Source organism: Anolis carolinensis, chromosome 3 (assembly GCF_035594765.1).
Source record: "Anolis carolinensis isolate JA03-04 chromosome 3, rAnoCar3.1.pri, whole genome shotgun sequence".
Taxonomy (NCBI): domain Eukaryota; kingdom Metazoa; phylum Chordata; class Lepidosauria; order Squamata; family Dactyloidae; genus Anolis; species Anolis carolinensis.
In genome coordinates, this window is record NC_085843.1 from 23,811,667 (window position 1) to 23,835,534 (window position 23,868).

At 41.6% G+C, this 23,868-nt stretch overlaps 1 long non-coding RNA gene across 1 annotated transcript in view; it reads left to right on the forward strand.

The window, feature by feature from the left end:
• Nucleotides 1-22,635: 22,635 nt before the first annotated feature.
• The window catches only part of LOC134297347 (uncharacterized), a 33,538-nt gene continuing 32,305 nt past the window's right edge, over nt 22,636-23,868 (forward strand). The window contains exon 1 of the long non-coding RNA XR_010004057.1: nt 22,636-22,965. This is a non-coding gene — a long non-coding RNA (uncharacterized LOC134297347). The remainder of the gene's footprint in view (nt 22,966-23,868) is intronic.

Genomic DNA, 23,868 nt, shown 5'->3' on the forward strand with positions numbered 1-23,868 from the left:
TTTCCTGCTTCTTAGCAGGGGGTTGGACTAGATGGCCCATGTGGTCTCTTCCAACTCTACTATTCTATGATTCTATGATTCTATGAAAACAGTTCAATATAAATATAAAACTGCTCTCTCTCTCTCTCTCTCTCTCTCTGTGTGTGTGTGTGTGTATAAAATGCTGAGACCAGAGAACAAAATGCTTAGTTAGAAGACCATATTTTTTGATATTTGTTTATTTAATCAACCACCTAACAGTCCAGCCAAGATAAAGAGAATCCTTACAGATTGTTTCTTTTAATCTTAATGGTTGAGTTTAAGTCCAATGATCTAATCTCGGGAGAGTTGGTGTTGTGGCTGAGAGTGTAAGTTACAAGCTGGAAATCCCCTAGTAATGTCTGCTTAAGCAAGCTGTGGTTTCAGCCCCAACAGTGACATAATTTCCAATATTTCACAGATGAAACCGGGAAAATGTATGGCCCAACAATATCAGAGTGTGATCGAGATGGCAAATGAAGACAAATACACTGCAGCTGTTTGCTTTTGTCCGAGGCTGGGTTCACAGAGGTCAAATTACTTTTGCTCACTGCTGAGGATTGAAAATGGAGGAAAAAAGAAATTGGGACATTTTAAATGGCAGAGGATTGATCAGAGATCTCCCTGCTAAATTGGGACAGTTAGGGGGTATGCTCTACATCAAAAAATGTATGTTGTGCATTTACATCTATAATAATAAAAGATAATATTTGTCTGTGGCAACTATGACTCAGCAGAAAACTGTGGTAAGCACTTTGAAATCTTATGCAGGAGTTTTAGTTGTCATTGAATTTTTTTAAATCATGTCAGGAGCGACTTGAGAACATACTGCAAGTCGCTTCTGGTGTGAGAGAATTGGCTCACTATAGAAACGTTCCCCAGGGGACAGCCGGATATGTTGTTACCATCCAGTTGGGAGGCTTCTCTCATGTCCTTGCAAACTAGAGCTGATAGATGGGGGCTCATTCCATCTTGCGGATTCGAGCGGGTCAGCAAATCAACCTTCAGGTCAGCAGTGCAGCCAGCACAAGAGTTTAACCCAGTGGTTCTCAACCTGTGGGTCCCCAGGTGTTTTGGCCTACAAACCACAGAAATCCCAGCCAGTTTACCAGCTGTTAGGATTTTTGGGAGTTGAAGGCCAAAACATCTGGGGCCCGCTGGTTGAGAACCAGAGGTTTATAACCCATTGTGCTACCACAGCTCTAGTGAAATGATAGTGTCGAGTTTCAAGCTGAGAAGCTGAAATACCAAAGTATAAATTTTCTTGGAACTAAGGAAGGATCATATCATGATTTCTTGCGGCATTGTGGTAGATACCTCATAAAATTTGGGATGATAGATATGGACAGTACCTTAATCACAAAGAAAAAAATGACATAAGGGCATGATATTATGGTAGTCTGAGAAGTGTAATGTTATTGTTGAACTGATGATGGTGCTACACCTAATGTGAGTCTACCTAAAAGGATGAGAACCAGCATATTGGATATTAGAAGAATTTCTCAATTTTCATTAGTAATCTTTGTTAAGAATAAAATGCATTTCCTTTGCATATTTTTTTCATGCAAATCCCCCAGCTCTTCAGCTCATATGAGACACCTGGGATAAAAAATATATTACTTACTAACAGATTGTGAGGAACTTATATTGTTGTTTGTCTAATTGTGCTCTATCTGTAGATAGTCATTTTTGGAGCAGACCTCTTGAAAAAAAAAATGAGACTTAAATTCACGATGACTGTTGGATTCCATGAAATGTCTGTTCATCCCCAATTCCAAGAATTTCCAATTTAATCAAAACAGTAAGTGTTCTTAAAGCATGAGATACAAAAATGAAGGAACATACTGGCAATAAATATGGATTACGTATAATAAAATGATACTCTGGACATATAACACAGTTATAGCACCCCAATTCCACTTTGAATGCTATGGTTCCTATGGAATCATAGATTTGGGAGAGAACCACCAGGGCCATACAGTCCAAATCCCTGCCATGCAGGAAAGCACAATCAAAGCATTCCTGACAGATGACCATCCAGCCTCTGTTTAAAAACCCTCCACCCTTTGGGCAGCACTTTCCAGTGTCAAATAGCTCTTACCATCAGGAAGGTCCTCCTAATATTCAGGTAGAATCTAATTTCCTGTAATTTGAATCAATTGCTCCATGACCACATCTCTAGAGCAACAAAAAAACAAACTTGCTGTGCCTTCAATAGGATTCATGAACCATGTGGTCTGTACTGAAATCCACTAGAGCTATCTGGCTGAGAATTCTAATCTTGCTGATGTTAACTATCTTCAAGTCAATGTTAAGTTATGGTAACTCTATCTTAGACTTATTCAAAGAAAAATTGTCACTGCCATCCTGTAAGTCCGATTAGTGTGATTTACCCAGTGTCACCCAGGAGTTTTCCATGGCTGAAGGAGGAAATGAACTGTCATTTCTAGGGGTACTTGCCCAACACTCAAATTACTACACCATATCAATTCTCAATTTCTAAACAACCCTTTCTAAATTACAAATTCCAAGTATTATAATGCTATACAATGCAGCTTGAAGAATAGCCTGAAGGTTGTATATTTCTACCATGACCTACAGTCATGCCTCACCAATCTGTCTAATCCACTTGTCCACTGCAACAACAACAGCTTGAAAATGGAGGAGAAGCTTTCACTGGAGTTTGGGAGCTTTTAAGAACAAGGAATATAATGACAGATTGAAGCCATCCGTAACAGAGTGATAGTACTAGGAATCATGGAGCATTACCCTTCCATTTGATAGCTTGTGTTCAATTAATGCCAATATTGCTTGCCTACCAGAAAGTCTATTTAGGAATGTAGTCTTAAAATGTATCATTTCCTCAATGAATTAACTCCCAAATCTCCAAACGTCATATATGTGTAGATAGATAGATATAAGAGAATTCCATAGGGCCATCTACTTGTATTATACACAGGCATAATGTTGATTTATATTTGTATATTCCAGTAACATGCTGCTAGTAATTATCAGTCACATATTTCATATGTAGTTGTGAGTTCAAGTGCGTAACTATTTGTCCATGTCTTCGATCTACTGTTTGATTCACTGGAATTGTAGAAACAGCCATTGTTTATTCCCCATTGCACAAAGGGGAAATAAGCAGGCAGAATAGCAAATATGTGGTTGGTTGCACTACACTGATATTCAGCATAAAGATGGTGTAGCACAGTCCCTGCATAAGAGTATGAATATTGATTCTTCTATGCTAGAAGAATTTAAGATTGTAGCCATTGTTTATTAATATTATCTCTTGAATGGAAGCAACTAATCAAGATGCAAATATTTACTGACAAGCAAAAGATAAGTCATCAGAAGAATAGGCTGCTTAGGTACTTGGATATTATAAAATATTTCCCATTTTTTCCTCCAACCCCTCCCCACATCCCTGATTATAGTACAGGCAAGTGAAAGGAAAGAACAGGATTCACTGGCTAAGAATGCCAAGTATCCCAAATACCACAAGACCAAAGGGATAAAGTGAACTGAAAGGATGACAGCTGTTGGATGGAAGCCAGTCACATAAAGATATCGGCCACAAATACCAGAAGCGACTGGCGTACTTCCCAAATCAATTACGGAAGATTACTGCCGCATAGGCAATATACTTTTCTCCGCCAGCAGAAAATGTAGATAACAAAGCTAAAGAGGAAATGAAGAGAAATGTTAACTAATGAAATCAAGCAAAGAAACCTGTGGATATTTGAATTGCAAAATTAGTTAGGGCATCACTGTTATTGTTTTAATTATTACAATCACAGAGGGAAATGTAGCCTGATGATTTTAATATGATGGTAAGACTTGAAATTCTCATGTAATTTGTGTACAGCTGTGACCTTGAGGGCCTAGATACACATGGGGTGGGATGTGACAACTGAACCAGCTAGATTTACAGTACCGTCCACTTGCCTCCTTGTATTCTTCTTTGTAGATATTGAAACAGGGGAAAGGTATTCTGTTGTTCCTAGGGTGAAGACCAAGCTCAGAAAAAGAATTTTGCTTCCACAATTACTCATTGACAATGCTGGGTGTAGAAATTCCAGGAGGCTAAAGTTCAGTTCAATAGACTACAGTTTGCCCTCTACATTTGTGGATTTCCCTTTTGAAGATTTTTTCCAAATAAGTTTTATTAAACGTTTACTAGGAAAGGGAGGAATGGGATGAGGGAAGGAAAAGGAAAAATATGGAGACAATAGATTAATTATTGGTTTGTTGTAAGTTTTCTAGGCTGCATGGCCATGTTCCAGAAACATTCTCTCCTGATGTTTCACCCACATCTATGGCAGGCATCCTTAGAGGTTGTGAGGTCAGTTGGAAACTAGGCAAGTAGGGTTTATATATCTGTGGAAAGTCCAGGGTGGGAGAAAGAACTCTTGTCTGTCTGAGGCAAGTGTGAATGGTGCAATTGGCCACCTTGATTAGCATTAAATGACCTTGCAGCTTCACAGTCTGCCTGCTTTTTGACTGGGGGAATCCTTTGTTGGGAGGTCCTGATTGTTTCATGTCTGAAATTCTCCTGTTTACTGAGTGTCAAGAGTCAGATGCCAATTAACAAACAAAACAGACTTTATTCAGGAGATAGGCCAAAAAGTAAACATAAACACAGAAGATAGCCTTAAACACTTAACTATCAGTATTTAAAAAACAGTCCAAACAAAAATATATATCAAAAGTATGTTTTAGCAAGCCAACTGGATTATCCACGCAAGTATTTAGATAAAACTAAAAAGATGCTTCAATTCAGCTTCAAAAACAATTGAGTTGGCTTATAAAAATAGACAAAACAAACAAGGACTTGGAACCTTCCAAAAACCTTCCAAGAGCTACAATTAGTAGCTAAAATCCAGAACAGGAAAATAAAGCCAAGGAAAAACAAACTTAGAGCCGGTGCAAAAGGCACTTTGGGTCCAAGCCCTTACTGTTGCAGCCAGCCGGCTCTGTGGAATTAAAGAGACAGTTCTCAAAAGAATCACCAAACTGGTCTGAGAACAAATAAACTAGAACTGCAGCAAACTGCTTCTACGATGGAGATAATGCCAGGAGCTCCAAAGGAAAGGCGAAGAGGCGTCGTCAGGGTGATCCAGGGTCAGGGCAGGAGACAGCAGCAGGGTCAGGAGGGCAAGCCAGTGGTCAAGAGCCATGAGTAGTCATCCATCAAAGGGCGAAGACAGAAGCAAGGTCGTGTTACAGTCCAGGGTCCAAAAGGGTGCAGTCATCAAAACCAGGTCCACGAAATGGCACAAAGAGCCAAGGCAACGATGGTTACAGCAGATCAGAAGCAAAGTCCCAGTCCAGTCTTCTTGAATGAACAGAAATCCCAATGGCGCCTCAGCAACACCTTGCCACACACAAAGTGAAGTGACCAAACATGCCCAATTTATTCCCCTTCCTCTTGGGTGACCAAACACTCACACCCAAACAACAGGTGTCCCAGATCTTACTCAGAATCAGAACTCCACACAGCTAGAGCTCGTGGATCAGGCGTGCCTTATTGCTCGTCTGAGTTCCAATCATCCTGCCCATACTCACCCCCATGCACACTTAAAGAACCATCCTCCCTTCTCCAAGCAGCCCAAGTGGGATCTGCTCCTGAAGATACCCCAGGTTCAGTAGTATCCATAGGCCCCAATTCCCCAGACATCTCCGGTGGCTGTGCCCATTCAGTGCCCACTTCCCCAGCCACCACCTGCTCACCAGCATCCATTTCTTCCTCAAACTCCCCATCTGAATCTTCCTCAGAAGATTCCCCATTGAGCTCTCTAATCCGTTTCCTGTGCAACTCCTCCAATGAGCCCTCCTCGTGAGGGTTTTTCCTTCCTCTTTTAATCCCACCACCATCATCCATAATCCCCGAAGGCGCAGTCACAACACTGAGTGTTTATCTTTATTTACTGTCCTGATTTTAGAGGCTTTTTTTTAGTACTGGTAGCCAGATATATATTTTTTTTATTTTCATGGTTTCCTTCTTTCCATTGAAATTGTCTACATGCTTGTGGATTTCAATGGCTTCTCTGTGTAGTCTGACATGGTGGTTGTTAGAGTAGACTACTTGCCTAGTTTCCAACAGACCTCACAACCTCTGAGAATGCCTGCCATAGATGTGGGCATAGATGTAGGTGACCTCAATGTGATGAGGTTCTGGAACTTTACTGAACTCTCAGTGAAGTTGTTTTATTTTATGAGTATCTTACCTTTCTCCCAAGATGGGATCCAAGCTGGGATAGTACTATCCCCCTCCCATTCTCAGAGTGGCCAGCGGGTGTGACATGGCTAGTGTTGGTTACTTATAGCATGGAGTGACAGGAATTAGGGTATTCACTCCCCTTCCTAATTTGGTGCCATATACAAATTTGCTAAGTATGCCCTCTATTCCATTGTCCAAGTCATTGCTAGAGATGTTGAATAGCACTGGATGAAGGAAAAACACTATTTACTATATTCTCAACTGGCCTAGAACCAACACCCTACACTAGAGGTCTGAGATGGTGAAACTATTCCTTCTGTCCAGCTGCACAAGGACAACTAGAAGGAATCAGCACACTAGCCCATACCCACCATTGTTTGACTGTGGTAGTGGTTCTTGCAACTTCTAACTACCATTCATTGCACAGCCTGGAGGGAAAGTTTTTCACAAAGAAATACCAGATATCTCCTTTGCACAATATCTGAAAATAAACTAACAATACAAATGTGTTTTATATTTAAGTCTAGCTATTTATACCCATAATTTGTCTTAGTAAAGAGCCTGGTTCCACTGCCTGCTGTGAATACTGCAGATTTTGAAAGTTTCCCAATTTCCCCTCATTCCTTCAATAATACATCACTGTTTATAATACCAACTTGGTTACTATTCTTTAGGGACCATAGTAAAGCAGTAGGCTGGTCCTACTTTCCTTGTCCATTTCCATTTCCATCACTGATTGCTCTTCCCAGTGTTATTTCTTCAGAGAAGACATAATCTCAACCCCACAGGGAGCAAACAAATTGATGATTTTTTTTTATAAAGAAAATTGTGAGTCTGTTTGGAGAAAACTGCCATTCTGTTGCTGTGTGAGCACAGCAGTAATTATTCCCAGAATGAACCAAATCTTCTGTGGACCAAATCAATATGTCAGTAATCGGTGGTTAAAATCTGCAAGTAAATAGGAAAGCAGTGTGTTGATCTGGAACACAATCTAATAAATAGCAATCAGTATCGTTTGCTGCCCTTCAGCCCCCAGAAGTGGCTTTCCTTCCTTAAACCTTTAGGTGAGATTATTATAATGAGAAAAACAAAAAAGGCATTTTTTTTATCCCAGAGAAAAATCTGGGCCAAGTGACAGTCTATTCTTGCCAGCTACTAGGTTTGGGTTCAGAAGTACAAAGAGTTACTTTTGGAACTACAGTTCCCAGAATGCTCTAGTTAAGCATGGTCAAGGTTTGCAGAAAAGACTCTTGCATGTGAAAAGGTTATGGAAATTTTTGGATTTTTCCTGTTTTTCCATTGGTCTTTGTAAAGTACAGAAAATGGCCACAAACTCTCAGATAAAAGTATTCAATAAGAAGTGAAGATCATAATTGTTTTTGTGTGCTTTCAAATTGTTTCTCACTTATGGTGTTCATGGAATGTAACTATTATAGAGTTGTCTGGGGCTGAGAGTAGATGAATAGTCTGGGGGTCACCCAATAGGATTTCAAGATTAAGTGTGGATTTGAACCATATATTGAGGGGAGGTGTAATATTAATGGCAGGTTAATATTTATTGAGTTGTGCTGATGGAAGAGATGAATGCTGGCTGACTGGTATAGCAAAAGGAGGGAGCAGTGAAGGTACAAGACCACTGCTAGTAATATCTCCTCACCTTCATTCAGTTTATGAAAGTTAGCTGGCTTGGCTGTCATTCATTTGTCTTTTTCACAGTTGTAGTATCTCCACACTGAATCATAGAATCATAGAATTATAGAGTTGGAAGAGACATCATGGGCCATCCAGTCCAACCTCCTGCCAAGACATAGGAAATCACAGTAATTAATAAGATGTAGACATGTTATAGGACTGCTTTTAAATCCTACATTAGTAATTTAAACTAGGGATTGAATTTGTTGATTGGAAGAGTGGAGCAAACATTATAAGACACAGAGAAAGAAAATGCAAAACTTCTTAAAAGAGTGCCCATGGGAATTATATCTTGTCTAGACACTGAACATATTGGATAAATGAACAAATGCTTGTGAGTCAAACACCTCACACTGTGATCTTACACTGGGAGTTGGCTTGTACTTATGAAATATAATTAGTGAGATACTGACCAAATAACTTTGCCATTCTGTAAAAAAAAAAAAAAAAAAAAAAAGCATCTTGGAAGGCTGGAAGGTTGGGGACACAGCATTACAGGTCACTTCTGACCAAAGCTGTGAAATCTCCTATTAAGTTCATGAAAGAAATAACTGGTCAAATAATTTCTTGTACAAAACATTGTGTGTGTGTGTGTGTGTGTGTGTGTGTGTGTGTGTGTCTATCTTAATGTCCTTAAATTCATAAATTCGTAAATTCATGTAGTTCATCTACATCTTTTTGAATAACAACTCCAATCAGGCCTAGTGAGTTCCATGAGTGGTGAGGGTTGATGGGATATTCAGTTGGAGAGCCACATAAACTATTTTGAATTCTATGTTCAAAGCTACCAATTAAAAGGAGAAAGGGGGCCATTCTGAGAATAGTACAGTCTTAGATGGTTGGTGTCATGTCACCTTTTAATTATAACTGGTGTGAAGTAGTAAAGTGTTGATAAAACTGTTTGTTAGAACTGCAATACCTTTGGATATCCCTTCTATAAGATTAAAGACTCAGTCCTCTCTCAAATGGCACATTTTCAGAGATACTTAAGAGATCAAAGCAGTATTTATGCACAATGCATCCGTCATACTAACATGGGTATCCAAATCCCCCAAGATGAAAGCATTCTTGGGAGAAATGTGCCAGGGGAACTCAATTTACGAACAATTGTAATAGGATAGGGGGAAGAGATGAAACTTTGCTCCTCAGCTTTAAACTTGAAAGCAGCCGATGTTTCAAGTCAGAACAGCTCACAGAAGAATATCTGGATCTTACCTGATCTCTATTTGTGGTGCTAAACTCTGCAGATTTGCAAATATGCAATTTCCTGCTTACATAAGGCACCTGCAAGACTAAAGCTGCAGGCTCTGGTTTTTTTATAATATATTTTGCCTCTAGAACAGCTTTTGACCAGGTCACCTATACAATCTTATTTCCTGCCTCTTGTATCCTCCTCCAAAACACATAGAATTATAGCCCTTGTGGAGACTTCCAAAGCCATTTATTTTACCCTCTTGGTATGCATGAAACCACAACTAAAGCATTTCTGAAAGATGGCCATTCAAGCTTGGTTTCAGGATCTCCAGTGAAACCAAGCCTACCATGCCTTGAGACAATCTATTCTGCAATCAAACAGCTCTTTCTGTCAGGAAATTCTTCTAAATGTTTAGATAGTTTCTTTCCTTGTAATATCTATCCATTAATTTGTGTACAGTCTCTAGAGCAGAAGAAAACAAGGCTTCTACAATGACATTCATTCAGATATAAAAATGGCCATCATGTCAATTCTCTATCCTTTCTTCTCCAATCATTTTTCTATCTCTTTCTTCTCCAAGCAAAATTGATCCATCTTCCTAAGGAGTTTCCCATAGTTGTTTTCCACACCTTTAACCATCTTGGTCATAAACTGTGCCAATTTACTCATTTTCAGATCTTCACCTTATCAGAAGATAAGCACATCACGCATCCAACTTTTTGGATTGTTCTCCCTGTTCTAGTGTACATGTTGTTTATACACACTTGGTGCTGAATTTACATTAGGAAGATTAAATTATGCACACATCTTTGAAATTCTAAAACAAACTATATGTAGTACGAAAAAAACAAAAACAAAAAGCAACTCACGAACCAATGAAGTTCAAAGAAACAATTCACCTTGTTTTTAAACCTAGCTTGATTCCTTTGTGCAAATCAATAAAAATGGAGTTTCAGAGATTTGGGACCACATCACATGGCAAAAAGGGGAGGAAAGGGTGGGTAGCACCTTTCAGCACTTCTCCTTTGGGATGAATGTGGGTGGGATCTGCCGTGCATCGTGTGATGGCACACAGTAAGCCCCATCCTTGCCACACATAAAAGCAGCAAAACGGGGTGAAAATGCCCCGTGTGAAGAGGTCCTTGAGATGACCACCAAAATGGTGGTGTCCCTTTTATATAAAATCTAACAAAAGTTAATTGCATGGAAACACATACTGGGTGGATTCATCCATTGCTAGTGAAATGTTTTTAAGTGTTTTATAATGAAATGAGAAATATAAGAGTCTCACTTATCCAACATTCGCTTATCCAACATTCTGGATTATCCAACACAGGCAGCAAGGACTGAACGTTTTACGGATTTAATTTCTGACAATGTTGTTACTGTAAGTTAATATTATGCAATTCTATCTTTATTTGTAGTTAATTTGTTAGTAGCCAATGTTTTTCTAGTCAATGTTTTCAATACATTGTGATGTTTTGGTGCTAAATTAGTAAATTCAGTAAATATTTCATAATGTTACTGTGTATTGAACTGCTTTTTCTGTCGATTTGTTGTAAAACATGATTCTTTGGTGCTTAATTTGTAAAATTATAATGTTATTTGACGTTTAATAGGCTTTTCCTTAATCTCTCCTTATTATCCAACATTTTTGCTTATCCAATGTTCTGCCGGCCCATTTATGTTGGATAAGTGAGACTCTACTGTATAAGTACATTTATAAACATTGTATATATGCACACTTGTGATGCCTCTCTTTTTGTGATGTGAAAGTGGCCAGTAAAGTTTGGAACCGCATTCTTACTACTGTCTACTCTCACAGCTCATCTCAGAGAAGAAAACAGAGTCAGGAAAGCCTACAGTATCATATGCAGCTATGCCTGGCATAAGAAGGGTGCTATTATCTCTCCTTCTTGATAAGACAGTGATAAATGGAATATTATGGATGGGAGAAGCCTGCTGCAGGCACAGAACTTGCAAGAATTATTGTTTTTAAAATAATTCTACACTCTTTCCCTTTCACGATTTGGTAGGAACAGACCTGATGATTAATCGCCAATCATTCCACTTTTTCAACTGCTTTCTTTCTCCTCTTCCCAGTTACTCCTTTTGTCCTTAAGTTGCTTCAGTTGTGGCAAACTAAGGTCTATGAGCAAATGCAGTTTGCACTCAAGTAGTAGCAGGACATAAAAGACAAGGGGAAGCAGAATCTATCCCTTTCCAGTAGGCTCAGACAAAAGCAAACAGCTGCACTTTCTCCTTGTTTGTCCATTGTCATCTTGACCAAACTCTAATATTGCATGGGTACACATGTCCCAGTTTTAATTTGAAAAGTTTGGAGGTTGTATAACTCCCAGAATGCTCCAGCTAATTTGGCTAGGATCCAGACTAATTGGGGGATTCTTATTATTAATTGCTATCAAATACAATCTCAGTTAATGAGCATTCAAGCCACAGGAACTCTCAAACAGCTGGTAAAATATTGAAGAAATAATATTTTGAATAATGATTAAAATCATTTTTCTAATACAGTAAAATCTGATTTTATAACACAGTAAAATAGTGTTACATTAATTTGTTTGCCATTATTTGCCTTAATTTGCTTTTAATTACTGTATTTAAATATTAATATCAAATCAATACAGAGTTTATGATATAGTGACCTTAAGGTTTGTTCAAAGGGGGTTTGCCATGTACTTACTATATTAGCTTTAAAAATGGTTTGAATGTTAAAATTAGCTATTTAGGATTCTACTTGGAAAGGTAATCTAAAAATGCTTGTGATGCTTCCACTTTACTGGAAGAACAATCAAGAGATATCACATTGTCCTCAGCTTTCCTAAACATCCAAAGAAGAGGACAAAACACTCCACCCAAGCAGCATTTTGTTACTGTGGCCTACACAATATAATGTATACAGCCTTTTTTCATATCATTAAGTCTTTACAAGCTTAGGAACATGATGAACATGGGGACTAAATAATGTCCAACCTTTCAAATAAGACAGTCAGAAAATAAGCTAGCGAGGCAAGTGGACAACAGAATGGATTATGTCATCCAAACGTTAACATTGGCTGGCAGGAAAGTTCCTGCTGGAATCAAAGCATCTTAACTGGAACAGTAGTCGTGATAAACATGTATAAATTAGAAATATTCTTGTTCCACTTCAGTGCGTAGTTATCTAACACTTTGCCAGGCCAAGCTGTATGGGAACTGACCTCCGAAGCTTTGCACAACCATAGCACTGGGTCTATACTTGTCAACATTTCACAGATGAAAACCATGTAACAAAGCAGCATCAGAGTGTGATCAAGGTGGAAAATGCTGTTAATGAAGAAGGGCAACACATAAGCTATGAAAAACTGTAGTTTGCTTTTGGCTGAGCCTCCTGGGAAAAAAAGAGTTTACCCCATACCTGGCTGTGTTAATTTAGAGAAAAGTAATTTGTATTTAAACTCCATTTCTAGCAATAGAAATAATCTGATGATAAAGCAAAAAAGTGCAAGAAGAAGAAATAAACCAGGACATTTCAAAAGCAACTGAATAAGTTAGATGGCAGATGATTAATCAGGACTGCCAAATGTGGACAGCTGGACATTATGAGACCACACTTTCCACACTCCTGTTGTAAGGGGCAAAAAAGTCTACTGTATATCTGATACAGTAAAGACCCATTCACACTTGGAAGTAATCAGAATGCTGCAGCCATTAAGTGAAGGATGTGATAAGATCTGCAAAATCCCCTTTAAAACAGGTGTTAGGCCAGGTCTATGCTGCCACTTCAATGGAAACATGACCTTGCAATAATTTGCTCAAAAGTCATTTACTTTTTGACATATTTTTTTTAAAAGCAACTCAACTAAGAAATAAATCTGATCGAATGACATCTGATGGAAAGATCTAAGTCTTAGGACATAAAAATGTCAAAGCTGGAATAACTAATGGCCTCATCTAGGATATGCTGTGACAGTTAATGAATGTATCCATTTGGGCAGCAATTTCTACCAAATCACTTTTTCCAACGAGTGTTATTGAGGGAGTTTTCATCTTCCTTCTCCTGAAATCTGAGTAATGCTTCTGTTTAATTTCTCTGTCCCTTTTTGCTGCAAAAGTTTACAGAGCGTCTGAGACAACCAAGATCAACTGCAATTCCTCAGCTTGTTGCTATCCTTTGCTTAAACCAAGCTGGGGGCAGGGAGGACTGATAGTGGAAGTGAAGTGGATGTGTGTGTGTGTATTGTTTCACGGAAACCATGTTCATTGACCTTTCAAGAGCCTACTCAATACATATTGGTGTTCAGGAGACATTTCAAGCCGAGTAAGAGCTTATTAAGAGCCATCCAGTCTTTAACATTTAACCTTTTCCTCCACTTCTAGATGGAACTAAACAAAAGTAATAATTCAGAAATTTGCCTATATTAGAGTGTATCCCATCAGTAGGTTGCAAATATCATTCTGAGGCCAATTACTAGTCATGGCGCATCTCCCAAACTGCTTGGCTGATTTGCACAGACGAGACATCATTTGAAAGCAATACGTGTGTGGTTTGTTTTAACAAAAATTGCTTGATGAAATGGAGCACTGTAGCTCCTTTCTTTTACTCCAATCTACTATTTTTCCTTGCCATATCATAAAGTTCCTACACACAATATTTCATGGGCAAAACATGAGGCTAGTGGAAAGTGTTTGCTGATGTCATGGAGACAGGGTTTAGTATTATGATTAATTGCGATACATTAAGCATCACCGACAGTTGTTCAGATCATACCATTCAGTTCAAAAAAGATTACCAATGAAACAAAGGATGGAAAAGAGCAAACATGGGCATCTGAAACAAAATCTCACCCAACTCAAAACTTCCCCCACAGTTTTCAGGCTTCCATAGAATGCATTATAACTTATGACCTCATCACATGGATTTTTGGCTCTATCCTAGGATGCTTCCACTATGGAGCCAAGACAGAGTCTGATAGAGCCCTTCACACAATGCAGGGCTACTTCCAGCAAGGCTCCATCATGGAAGCATCCTAGGATGGAGCCCTGAGAAAATTGGGCCAGCACAGGGGTAAGCTGCGCAGTGACATTTCCCCCCATGTGTTGGGGAAGGTGGAGATGCAGGGACGGGATGACAATTTACCCCGCTACCCCACAGATTTGCCACGCTGCCTGGTGAATCCCCCTGTTATCATCCATGTTGGGGACCTCGATGTGATAAAGTCCATAATCTAGTCCATGGTTGAGATGCTTTCTTTGTTGCCTTGTTTAGCAATCCCTCATAGCCCAAGGATGATGGCCCTCCAAGTGTAGTGTCTTGGTGGTGGATGCATAGGTGGCTGTGGAGACCTATTCTTGACTCGCATGTTCTTCTACAGTGAGGATATCAGGGTTGTCTTGATGCACCTTCCTCTTGGCACGTTTCTCCTTTAAGCCTTCCATTCAGCAGCACTGCTGATCATAGCTGACCTCCAGTTAGAGTGCTCAAGGGTCAGGGATCGGGCATTCAGACAATATGGCCAGTCCAGTGGAGTTGATGGAGTAGGAGCATCACTTCAGTGCTGGTGGTCTTTGCTTCTACCAGCATGCTGATATTTGTCCATCTGTCTTCCCAAGAGATTTGCAGGATTTTTCGGAGGCAACGCTGATGGAATCGTTCCAGGAGTTGAGTGTGAAATCTGTAGACCATGTTTTGCAGGTGTATAGCAGGGTTGGAAGGACAATAGCTTTATAAACAAGCACTTTGGTATCCTTACGGATGTCCTGATCCTCAAACACTCTAGCTCAGGTGATGTTGTATTTCAGCGACAATGTTGACTTTTGTGGAGAGGTGGCTGCCAAGGTAGTGGAAATGGTCAACATTTTCTAATGTTACACCATTATGCTGTATTTCTGGCATTGCAGAAGGATTGGCTAGTGACTGCTGGAAGAGCACTTTTGTTTTCTTGATGTTCAATGGGAGGCTGAGCTTCTCGTATGCTTCTGCAAAGGTGTTTAGAGTGGCTTGTAAGTCTTCTTCTGAATGCACACAGACTATCATCAGCATATTAGAGTTATAAAAGAGATGTTGTTGTGACCTTGGTTTTAGCTTTCAGTCTGCTGAGGTTAAATAGCTTGCCATCAGTCCGATAGATGATTTCCACTCCTGTAGGAAGCTTCCCATCAAGAAGATGAAGTATCATAGTGATGAAGATGGAAAATAAAGTGGGGCAATAACACGTCCCTGTTTAACATTGAGATGCTATATCATACCTGAATGATGTAAATATACTTTCATTCGAGTAAGTTAATGGTATTCTCAATTTCTACTGAAAATCAGCATTGTAGAACTGATTGTATATCTGCAAATGTGCCTGCTTATTTTCCCATTGGAAAATGAGAAGTGACAATGACATTTTATGTGCCGTCCGCCGGACAATAAAAAACTATAAAACTGAAACGTGCTGTCCTTTATCCGGGCGAACTGCAAATCCCTATAAGCTGTCCTATAGATATTGAACGACTGAGTCTGGATAACTTCAAAAAAGGATGTTTATTCATACAAGGTTGTAAACCTGGCACAGATCTTAAAGTTGCAGAAAATGAAACAAATTTCCATAGGTTTTAGTTGCAGAATTATCCCTGGTTCCAGAAGGCAAAAGTGATTATAAAACCACTATACCCTAATCACGCTGCCTATATTAGAAGGAGAAACTCTTTCCTTCCCTATCTTTACAGCAAAGATTAGTTCTAGAAGCGACAGAATAACCCTGCTCCTCCAACTAGATTTCCTATTCCAGATCAATATAATTCAATACTTATCTAATTTGGATAGGCTTAGATTGGCCTGGTTTTGAGGATGATTTGTCCCAGTTAGCCTTGCACAGCTCCAGCACGTTGGAAGACAATAGCCAGAATGAAGCTCCAAAATGGAGACTAGACCCTGGTAAAAAGGGCGGTCCTAAGATGTTGCACTCTTTGACCAATCACTGCAAAGAAAACTGCAGCCAGCTATTGCAGATTCCAAGCCACTTTTCCTAGGCTTTTGCAGCCAGAGGCTCAAACAAAATGCAAAGGAGGGAAAACAAACAAACGACCAATAGGTAAGGCAAACCATCGTCCTGGGGGACGGAACACTCCCCGCTAAATTCCCAGGATGTGGGAATTTACCAATCAAAAACATACAAACACCTTTGTATACACAACAATACAAACACTAGAACTTTAAACATCTCCAATAAGCAACACGAGGTCACTAATTGGTCTGTCCAGGACAGACATTTTGTCCTTACTATGAGTCTTTACTTGAACTTTTCTAACCTTACCGTCAGGGCAAGGAAAGGTCTTTAGTATAATGCCCATAGGCCAGGCATAGCGGGGCAAGTCTTTGTCCTTTGGCAACACAAGGTTTCCCACCTTGGCATTGTCCTTTGGGTTTGCCAGAGTCTTCTGGTTGGAAGCTGGCTTAAGTATTCGGCCTTCCACCTCTTCCAGAAGTGGTTGGCTAAGGTCTGCACATGCAAAATTGGTGCCACAGTCCGACCAAATTAACTTAATTGGCCCTCTGAGGGCTATGAACCTTTTCAATGCATTTATGAATGATGAAGTGTCCATTCCCTCTGCAACCTCTATATGGACAGCTCGTACTGACAAACAAGTAAGCAAAACCGCACATCTTTTGTTATTTACAACACCACCCCTGGTTTTCCTAGTGACAACCTCCCAAGGACCAAACACATCGATTCCCACATGGGAAAAGGGGGGGTCTGTCAAAGTCCTGTCCTGAGGTAACTCAGCCATCAGCTGACTCTGAGTCGCCGACATTTGACACACTTAAAAATAACACTGCTGACCAAACTTTTAGCATTTACCACCCACAGGCCTTCATTTCTAAGGGTCGCCTCAGTCAGAGTTCTACCTTGATGATGGATTTTCTCATGGTAATGCCGAACGAGCAGCAATGCAGTGTGACTATTAGGGGGTATGATGATGGGGTTTTTTATGCACGCCTTGAGTTTAGCTTTGGCTAACCTTCCTCCAACTCTCAAAATACCCTCCTTGTCTAAAAATGGGTTTAACTCATTTAGAAGACTTTGATTAGGGATGTTGAGCCCTTGCTCTAGCCTAGCTATTTCCTGCTTGAAAGCAGATCTCTGTACTGACTTGAATATGACGCTCTTAGCCTTTATCATATCCTGGACCTGTAAAGGCTCACTATCTTTGCAAGCTAAACGATGTATAAGCCTAGCAACTGCTCTAAGAAGACTGTGCCACTCCGAAAAACGTTCAAAACGGTGTGGTTCCAGGCAAGATCTTTGGCCCATCTTGATTTCTGTGGTTGATTTGCAGGCTTTCACCTCTGCACTTCGTGAGACTTGAGCATTCATAATGTCCGAAAACCTTTGCTCATCTTTCGAGAGCGCTGTGGCTTCGTCTCTCTCAGAGACTTTGAAGATGGAGGAATACTCTGGAGTTATTGCTTGGCAGTAGACTGAGATGTGACTTAGGCAACTGCGCACAAGTGTAGGACGTCCACCTTTAAGCACCTGTGCTTGATTGGAGTCCAACGACGATGGTGGGTGCATCTTGTTTATGCACACTGGGCCTGTAACTGTCCAGCCTAGTGGTAGCAGCTGAGCAATGGGCGCCCCTGGAGGTCCCTTAACTTGGTCGTTCACATAGAACAAGTTCGGACAGTCCGCACCAAGCAAAAGGGCAATGTCCACATCTGGCTGAAAGGCTGGTATGGCATTCTTTAACCGTCGCAAATGTGGATGAGCCTCCACAACTTCTCTAGTTACAATTTGTTTTTTGTTCCGAGGGATGGAGGAACACTCAATCAGGTCTGGCAACTTGAACTGTCTCTTCTGGTCGCAAGAGGAGACAACAAAGCCAGATGCTATGCGACCCTGCAACTTCTTTTTTCCTGCACATGTAGTCATGGTGTAATCGACCATCTTGGTTTTAAGGTCAAACATGCGGAAGAACTCTGGAGTAGCTAGGGAGGCATCGCTCTGTGAATCTAGGGCCACATAGAGTCTCTTTTTAAGCCAAGGGCTCTTGGATGGATATACATCCGCTAGGCAGATAGGATGACAGACTCTGAACTGGTGCGAGTCAGAGCATAGTTCTGTGCAGGCGACTGCTGAAACCTCCACCTGCATCTCTGGTACGGCTGGCTTGTCGGTGTCTTCGACTGCTGACTTTTCTTTTGGTGAAGCGTTCTCTTTGGGGTGGGAGATGATATTGGAGTTGTGCATTGCGGTGCAATGCTTGAGGCTGTTGCATTTCTCACACTTGATGTTTTCTTTGCAGTTGGATGCAAAGTGTGGAGTTGCTCCACAGCATCTAAAGCAGATTCCCTGCTTTTGAACTAGCTGTTGCCTTTCTTTGTATGTCTTTCTACTAAACTCCCTGCAGTTGGCCAAGCTGTGAGGCTTTTGGTGAATAGGGCAAAGCAACTCTTTTACCTCCGACCTGGGTTCGTCAGTCTTGTGTTGAGTTTCGACTGCCTTTACGCTGACAGGTCTATTGGCCTCTCTAGGTGGTTTCTTGTCCACTTCAGGTGCCTTCTCTGGCTGGGTCCCTTGGTATAAGGTGGGGAGGCCCGTCTGTGGATCATTCCTTTCTCTGGCTGCCCTGGTGATGAACTGGACCAAATGAGAAAATGGAGGGTATGCCTGGGAGTGGGCCTCCTTGTAGTTGAAGACCTCCTGTCCCCAGCGTTCTTGCAAAGTGAAGGGCAGCTTGGTCAAGATCTGCCTCTGGGACAGGTGCTGATCGAGGCACTTCAAACCGGGCAGTTCTGGATTCTCCTTGGCCGACTCTAATTCCGCAAGGAGATCGCTGAGGTCCCACAAGAGTTTGAAGTCTTTGAGTTTTAAAGCTGGGAACCTTTGGAGCTTGTCCATAAGAGATGCTTCAATCTCTGTGCTGGCCCCATACCTCTGCTGCAACCTGGCCCAGGCCTTTTCCAGGGCTTTGTCGGGATCGGCTACGTGGGCTGCGTAGATCTTCTTAACTTGTGAGGATGAGGCTGGGCCCAACCATGCAGCCAGAAGAGTCAGTTCTTCCTCAGGCAATAACTTTAAGTCTCTGATTGCTCTCTGGAAGGTGGCCTTCCAGAGAAGAAATTCCTCAGGCTTGTCCGAAAACTTTTCGACACCCTTGTCCTTAAGATCTCTTCTGGGGCTTCTGATGATGGAGACAAGCTGGGACTCTGGCGTCGAAGGGAACAATTGAGGAGTTTGCTGTTGTGGAGTGGACTCCCACCGTGCACCTTGCGTCAACCTTTGGCCTCTTGGAGGGATGACATCGACCACTGACGAATCGATGGCTCCCTGTGCAGCTGTCTGTAGGGGCCAACTAGCACTCGGCCTTGAGGCCCTGATTGACTGACCTAGGGTTTTAGCAGGAGGCACAGGTAGCTCGAGCAAGGGTGAGCTCCCCGCTATGACGCTCTGCTCTGCAGGAAACTCAAAAGTGACTTTGGGGCCCTGCTCTGGGTAAGGAGAGAAGTCTTCCTGTTCCTCATCCGAAAACTGGCTGTTCATGCTGCCAAGGTGCGCAAACACTTTGGCAGAAGGATCCTGTATTGGTAACTGGCTTACATTTTCTTCTGTGAGTGGCTCAATTAGGGCTTTGGCCAAAGTCTCAGCCCTTACCCTTTTGGCTGCGGCATCCATCTTTATTCTAAGCATCTCTATACGAGCCTGTTCTATTTGCATTTCGCTTTGTCTATGGGCCTGTTCTATTTGCATTTCGCTTCGTCTATGGGCCTGTTCTATTTGCAGTCGTTGCTCTTCTTCTTTAAAGGGAAGGGTGAGATCAGCTGCCTTAGCATCAGCCTCCGCCCCCGCCACTTTACTCTGCAGCTCCAGACGTGCAGCCTCCTTAATGTGCAAGGCAGCTAGGGAAGAGATGGCACTCCCAGCAGCAGAAGACTTGCTAGAGTGGCTGTGTTTAGACGATGCACGCTCCCTTAGTTTAGATACCTGACTAGAGCGGTTGGACTTAAGACTAAGTGCCACAGCAGGTGATTTTAAAAGATTGGTCTCATGGCTGCATAAGGAAGCTAGGATTGCCCTCACCCTATTTTCTTTCTCATTAGTGTCAGCTAAAACACTCACTATTTCTAACTCTGAATCCTTGGCGTTAATGCGCTCGAGGACCTGGACTATCTTAGACACCAAACCCCTCCAAAGACCGAAGGTCTCTTCAAGGTCTGTCTGTAATATGGATGGCACCCTTGTAATACCCAAGCTCTCTATTCTGCCCATTAATGTTACAATTCGCTCCCATGCCGAACCTAACCTCACATGGAGGAGCTCCTTTTCATCTATTAGATGGGCTAGCATCTTGGCTGAAGGGTGCTTTATCCTTTGGGGCCTTTCATTCCTACTTTCAGCCTCAGAAGGAGGTATACCATCTGTATCATCTTGAAATTGCATAGACATTATGTATTCTTAATAGCAAGTAAATTTACAACAAAGGCAAATGCAATATACCTGCAAGTAAATTTACAATAAAAGCAAATTCAATATATAATACAATTCACAGCACTTAACCATAGCAATATATATCACTAAGTAACTATACTTTACAAAGATTGTGACCTTTGGCGCCAGACTTTGGTGGGCAAGCTGCAAAATGTCAACTGACAGCAACTTGCCACTTGATACCTCCCTTGCCCGAGTGACGTAAACTGCCAAAATGGCGACTTCGCCAAATTTTCAAGCACCTCGTGCTCTGCGGCTCGAGGCCTGCCGCCGAAGGAGCACCGAGGCTGGCTTTGGAAAGGAGGAGAGAAGAGACGCCTCCTCCCCGCTGTGAAGGGAGGTCACCACCGCAGGTCGATGAAGCAGGTCACCACCGCAGGACGATGAGGCAGGTCACCACCGCAGGACGATGAGGCAGGTCACCACCGCAGGACGATGAGGCAGGTCACCGCCGCAGGTCAATGAGGCAGGTCACCACCGCAGGACGATGAGGCAGGTCACCACCGCCGGACCATGAGGCAGGTCAAAGCCAGCCGAGTGCTCCGGCCGAACTCCTGATGAAGAGGCTGTCAAAGCCGGTTGAGTGCTCCGGCCGAACTCGCAGCAGCGTTGCCAGGCCTGTCCAGGTTCTAGCCTGGTTCTGGTGGGCTCCACGCCTCAGAGCCAGCCAAAGAACTGTCGCTGGTGCTCCGCGGCTCGAGGTCTACCGCCGAGGGAGCCCTGGACGTTGCTGGGAACTGCACAGCCTGTGCAAACCCAGAAAGCCACTGGGCTACGTGCGCACACGCGAGCCAAATAGCAAGGAAATAGAGCCCCACTATTTGACTCCTTCAGGTCTGAGAGCGGGCTCCACTGCCTCAGACGCTGGTAGAGTCTTTAGGTATGCAGACTGAGCTCAGGCGGAAAAGCCGCAGCCTATACTAAAACTTCCTAAACTATAAAAAACTATAAAGCCGTGCAAGCTAGCTGAAGCGGAAAAACCGCTGATCGACCTCAAAACTGTGCCGTCCGCCGGACAATAAAAAACTATAAAACTGAAACGTGCTGTCCTTTATCCGGGCGAACTGCAAATCCCTATAAGCTGTCCTATAGATATTGAACGACTGAGTCTGGATAACTTCAAAAAAGGATGTTTATTCATACAAGGTTGTAAACCTGGCACAGATCTTAAAGTTGCAGAAAATGAAACAAATTTCCATAGGTTTTAGTTGCAGAATTATCCCTGGTTCCAGAAGGCAAAAGTGATTATAAAACCACTATACCCTAATCACGCTGCCTATATTAGAAGGAGAAACTCTTTCCTTCCCTATCTTTACAGCAAAGATTAGTTCTAGAAGCGACAGAATAACCCTGCTCCTCCAACTAGATTTCCTATTCCAGATCAATATAATTCAATACTTATCTAATTTGGATAGGCTTAGATTGGCCTGGTTTTGAGGATGATTTGTCCCAGTTAGCCTTGCACAGCTCCAGCACGTTGGAAGACAATAGCCAGAATGAAGCTCCAAAATGGAGACTAGACCCTGGTAAAAAGGGCGGTCCTAAGATGTTGCACTCTTTGACCAATCACTGCAAAGAAAACTGCAGCCAGCTATTGCAGATTCCAAGCCACTTTTCCTAGGCTTTTGCAGCCAGAGGCTCAAACAAAATGCAAAGGAGGGAAAACAAACAAACGACCAATAGGTAAGGCAAACCATCGTCCTGGGGGACGGAACATTTTATCAAATTCAAGTAAATCATATGATACACTGATACCACACAATCAAAAAAAGTGCAGTGCTGGAACTAAACTAAAGTAAGTCCATTGGATCAACTGTTGTATTTTGAATCAATATGTAGGAAAATCAAACTGAATCAATAAGTGTATTCTATTTAGGACTAACAACAGGATTCATGTCAGCATTTACAACTGCTGGAACAATGCATTGAATCATAATACAACATCACGTCTAAGGAAATTTACAAAGGGAGATGACGGGAACAGGAATCCAATCTGCATGTAGCTGAAACACAAATGGCAGAGTTCAGATCCTTTTTATTGAGAAGAAGGCACTGCAAGAAACCCAGCACTGCAATGCTATGATTGAATATAATGAAAATTGCTCTAAAAACATCATTTCCAAGCTAGCCACCAGGCATGCTTTATTAGTGCCTCATTGCCTGACCTTTGTGGCACAGCTGAATTGATTTATAAGCTTTCCCTGTCTGTGTGACACATTTTATTTGTCAACCCTGTCATTGGCCTGGTTTGTTCCCGATTAATTTATCATGGCATCATTCAATGCAGAACTGATTTGGTAGAAAATTGATTATTGCCTTTGATGAGATGGCACGTTTGTCTCTGCCCTGCGCCAAAAGTGGTGAGTCATCTTTCTCTGTCAGTGAAACAGCTGTAACAGAATTAGAAATGTGTGCATGACACTGTTAGCATCAGTGAACAGCATGGGTTTGTTTTCTGTTCCATGAACATCTTTTGCAGACAGAAGAGATATATTTACAATGACAGGTGGCAGCTATTATTTCTAAAGGTATTTGGAAGAGCAAAATGGAATTTTGAATAATGATTTGATACCAGTTTTCTCATTTCTAATGACATAAACTTCTCTTTGAGCAGTGCAAAGGGGAACAACTGTTAATTGAGATAAAATGGGGGGGGGGAGTTCTAGACTCAGGTATGCATATCTCCAAAACTTGAATATTCTTACTTCTATTTGGCCACCTAGTTGAGGTAACGTTCTTCAGAATCATATGTAAATGAATACATTTTTGGCAGTCGTGGAACAAGATTATTAAATTCATGATCATTTAAACTGTGGTCAACAGTATAACAATTTCACAAGAATCTAAATTTATTGTTAATCCCAATGAGAGAGATCTGGTATGTTAGTGTGTCACCTGTTATGTGTAGGTGTGTCATGCAAAAAATGTTGGGAGACGTTTTTTTGGTGGGGGCAAACCATGTTCTCCCCAAATATTCTCCTCTCACTGCTGGGAACAAAGGCTACTTAGCAAGACATGTGCTGTCTAAACAACAACAGTCGGTCTTTCTCTCTTGGATCAACCTGGCAGCTGCTTGGATTGGCTGTCAGGCCGATCCAAAGGAGAAAGGCTGGCCCTCATTAGGACAGCGACTGGTTCGCCAGAGCAGCGCAGGTTCTGGAACACCATTGGTTGCTATAGGTCAGTGATCAGGGGGTCTTGTATCAGCAACATTTAAAGTTTGGGAAGTTCTACTCTAGGATATTGATGTATAAGTCACCAAC